The following is a 4544-nucleotide window of genomic DNA, read 5'->3' as shown; positions in this document are numbered from 1 at the left end:
TCCTGGGATCGAGTCCCGCATCAGGCTCTCTGCTCAGCAGGGAGCCTGCTTCCCTTTTTTTCTCTCTGCCTGCCTCTCCATCTGCTTGTGATTTCTCTCTGTCAAATAAATAAATAAAAATCTTTTAAAAAAAAAACTCGAAATGTACAGAAAAATAGAAGGATGGTATAATGAACAACCATATCCAAATACACTCCTCACTCAGATTTAACACTTTGTACATTTTGCCATGTTTCATCTACTTTTTTCCTGCCTATGTATTTTATAAGTTTTTATTTTGAGTCCTCTCTACACGCGATGTGGGATTTGAACTCACAGCCCCGAGGTCAGGAGCCACACGCTCCACCAACTGAACCAGCCAGGGCGGCCCATCCTGTTGAAGTATTTTAATGTAACAAAATCAGAAGAGCTAATAAAATATTTTATCCTTAAGTACTTTAATAGGTATCTCTTCAATACACAGATATTTTCCTAAGTAGTAGCTACTTAATAATACTTAAAGTTAACAAATAATCTTTACTCTGATTTCTTTTGCTACGCCAAAGGCGATGCTTTAGATGGATTGTTCAAACCAGAGTCCCATCGAGGACCAAGAATTGGTTTTGATTGTTACGTGTCTTAAGTATCTTTAATCTAGAAGAGACCATCCCTGTTTTGTTTTGCTATTTTGTGCGTGTGCTTTTGCGAACACCGATTTGAAGAACTCAGACCAGTGTCTTGTCGATGGTGCTATTTATCTAGACAGGTCTGATGGTTTCCTTGTGGTGTCACTTACCTTGTTCATTTATCTTCTGCATTTCCTGCAAACTGGAAGTTAGATCTAAAGGCTGAATTAAATTTATGTTAGCATTTTGGCAAGAACGTGTCGTGGGGTGATGCGGAATGCCTAATCCGTGATCTCAGAAGGCCCGGGTTACTGTCGCTATTAGTACAGATGTCTGATGAAAGACTAGGTTGAGATGATTCCTTACCTTATAATTACGTATTTTCTTCCTTAGATCCGTCATTGCCTCAGAAACACTTTACTGGATGAGTTAGCCTCCATTGGTACACTTTGCCCTAATCAATTACTTCATTAGGGATCGCAAGAGCGGGTTGCTATGCCTTCAACATTTACAAGCCGGCATTGCTCAGTATGGAAGAGCTTTCTTGTGTTACCAACTGAGGCTACGTGGTTTTCCTGAAACTGGAACTATGGGTTCCTCCTGGAAGACAGAAAAAAAATGCATCATGTTTTGTCTTTAACATTTCTCAGAGTAAGGAGCTGGTATAAGAGCTTTGGCCAATCCCATAGTCCTCTTTGTCCCTGGGGGTATGTTCTAAGACCATGGATAGTACTGAACCACAAATATACTATGTTTTTCCCTAGGCATACATACCTCCAATAAAGTTTAGTTTATAAATTAGGCACGGTAAGAGATGAATGACAATAAAATAGAACAATTATAATAAGAGCAGTAATACTGTATATAATATATCATATGTAAGTAATATACTCTAATAAGACTTATGGGAATGCAGTCTCTCTCTCAGAATACCTCATTGTTTTGTACTCATTCTTGTGATGAGGTGAGATGATAAAATGCCCGTGTGACAAGATGAAGCGAAGTGGGAGACGTAGGGCCAGTGGCTTAGCGTTAGGTTGCTACTGGTCTTCTGATCGTCTCCTTCTAGGCTGCAGTTGACCGAAACCACAGATAAGGGGGGAATGACTGAAATGACAAAGTGTTCTCCTTTTGTAGCATCATTGTGGACGGCTGGATTTTTCTGTATTCGATGTTGTGTAATCAGTGACATCCTTTATTCTTCTCCGATGCTCAAATTGTACTGCCTTTGGCCAGCAGACCCCTTCGAGATGGTTCTCTGGGAAGTTTTTTGTTTGTTTGTTTGTTTTTTGTTTGTTTGTTTTTGACATCTCTCTGCTGCCTTTGGTCACCTTTCTCCTTCCAGGCACAATTTGATGTCTCTCATTCCCAAGGGAACTGTTCCTGCTCCAGCCCTGACTTTAGCCATTTCTGCAGGAGTTTCAGGTTCCTTCTCCCAGTATTGTAAAGGCAGTGGACAGGTTAAATAAACCATGTTCCTCGGCTGGATACAGCCTATGGTGTGCTAGTTTGCCACCTCGGGTTTTCAGTTTCTGTGGTTTTACGCTACGAGATATGGGCAATCAAATGTCTCTGCATTTGTTGTTGCTGTTGTTGTGTTGTCATTCTTACTTGTTGATTACTTGTTCTTAAATATAATAGACATCAGTGCAGGACCCACGTATCCATGAACTACTCCACTCACTGTAGCCTGTGAATACGCTCATTTCATGTAGAATCCTAAGGAATAATTTTCTTTTTTTTTTTTTTAAGTTTTAAATTATTTATTTGACAGAAAGAAAGATCACAAGTAGGCAGAGAGATGGGCAGAGAGAGAGGAGGAAGCAGGCTCCCCGCCAAGCAGAGAGCCTAATGAGGGACTCAATCCCAGGACGCTGGGATCGTGACCTGAGCCGAAGGCAGAGGCTTAACCCACTGAGCCACCCAGGCATCCCAAGGAATAATTTTCTAATCATCTAGGTTTGTCTTGTCAGCTGCCCCATTTGGTCCCACTTCCTTGGGATTATGCTGTGTCCCTCTCACACCTTCCTGACTGTGACAAGGTGAGATCTCCATGATATACTCTTACGTGGGTGACAAGCAGCAGGTCCTTAGAAATCGGCATTCTCATCCCATGCTATCAGGAGTGTACATTTGTGTCACTTTTCAGGAGAACAGCATGGTGTATCATTCAGGGTTTATTCATTTACAAGTGACAGTAATCCAAGGACAAAACTAGCTTACAAAATCCTAGTACAAAACTAGCTTAAACAAACAAGCAAAGGATAGTCATTGACTCAGTTAACTGGGAAGACCGAGGGAGGGATGGCTTCAGGCATAGCTGGATTCAGGACATGGCTAAGACCATCAGGGCTCTGACTCATTATTTCTTGACTGTTTCTCTGAATGTGTTGGCTTTATTCTCATGATACTCGATCTACATGGCAGGGAATATGGCCTCTTAGAGCCTCAAGCCTGTATCTTTGTGGCTTCTGATCAAAAAGGGAGAGAAAAAGCCCCCTCTCACAGAAGCTTCATATAAAGTCTCAGGGAGTACTCTGATTAACTCTCTTTGGATCTTATGCCCATCTCTGAATTGAACATGCAGGCAGGGGAAGAGAGTACTCTGGCTGCCTCCAGTGGCAAGTTCAGCCCTGTAGAGGAGAGGTTCATAGTGACTGACAGCCCACAAGGGCCAGAGAGTATAGGGGAGGTGTGGCTCCCTAAGGGAAAAACAAAAGGCTGTTATTAGAAGAAGCGGGACAAAGAATTCTGAGCAGGGAAGCACATCAGATGTCCCTTACATTCAGAAAAAAAAAAAAAAAAAAAAAAAAGTCAACAAAGACTTTAAAGCAGTCTGCCTTCCATCTAAGAGAATGATTCCACATCAAAGAATTCCTGAAAGAGGGACGCCTGGGTGGCTCAGTTGGTTAAGCAGCTGCCTTCGGCTCAGGTCATGATCCCAGCGTCCTGGGATCGAGTCCCACATCAGGCTCCTTGCTCGGCAGGGAGCCTGCTTCTCCCTCTGTCTCTGCCTGCCATTCTGTCTGCTTGTGCTCGCTCTCTCCCTCTCTCTCTCTCTGACAAATAAATAAAATCTAAAAAAAAAAAAAAAAAAAAAAAGAATTCCTGAAAGAAAAAAAAAATCAGGGGCACCTGGGTGGCTCAGTGGGTTAAGCCGCTGCCTTCGGTTCAGGTCATGATCTCAGGGTCCTGGGATCGAGCCCCACATCGGGCTCTCTGCTCAGCCGGTAGCCTGCTTCCCTTCCTCTCTCTCTGCCCACCTCTCTGCCTACTTGTGATCTCTCACTGTCAAATAAATAAATAAAATATTAAAAAAAAAAAAAAGAAAAAAAAATCACAGACAAGGGCAGATTTGAGTCCAAGGATGTTCATAGTCACAGCACTGTTTATAATAGCAAAATACTTTAAGAATCTAAATTCCACTAAGAGGAGATTAAACAACTTAGTGCACATCCGTGTTATTGGGAGGCTAAGCAGCGAGCGAAAATGATCATTATTTCCTTGCATTTCATGACCAGGAAAGACCTCCATGACGCACTGTTAAGTAGAAAAGGCAGGCTACAAAGCAGAACACATATTATAATCTCATTTTTTAAATTAGGTAGATACCCATTGGGAAATAAACATTGTCAGGAAAACACATCGCAGGCTTAATAGAGGTTACCTTTGGGTGATTATTTCCATTTATTTAATTTGTTTATCTGAATTTTCTATGATAAGTACATATTACTTTTTTATGAGAGATCACTTTTTTTTTTAAGGAAAGAAATCAGGAAAAGCACACAAAGACACTCAAAGAATAGATGTAACAAGGAAGGACACAGAATGGGGGTGACCCATGGCCATGGGCGTGAGGTCAGAGAGGCTTAAATCCAAGGACTCCAGGCCTGGAGGCCCCTGGGGGAACACGGCACCCCTAATCATCCACTCTCCTTC

The sequence above is a fragment of the Mustela lutreola genome, chromosome 7 (genome assembly GCF_030435805.1).
Source record: "Mustela lutreola isolate mMusLut2 chromosome 7, mMusLut2.pri, whole genome shotgun sequence".
Classification (NCBI taxonomy): Eukaryota; Metazoa; Chordata; class Mammalia; order Carnivora; family Mustelidae; genus Mustela; species Mustela lutreola.
The sequence above is the reverse complement of the archived record's forward strand: the minus strand, read 5'-3'. Positions refer to the sequence as shown.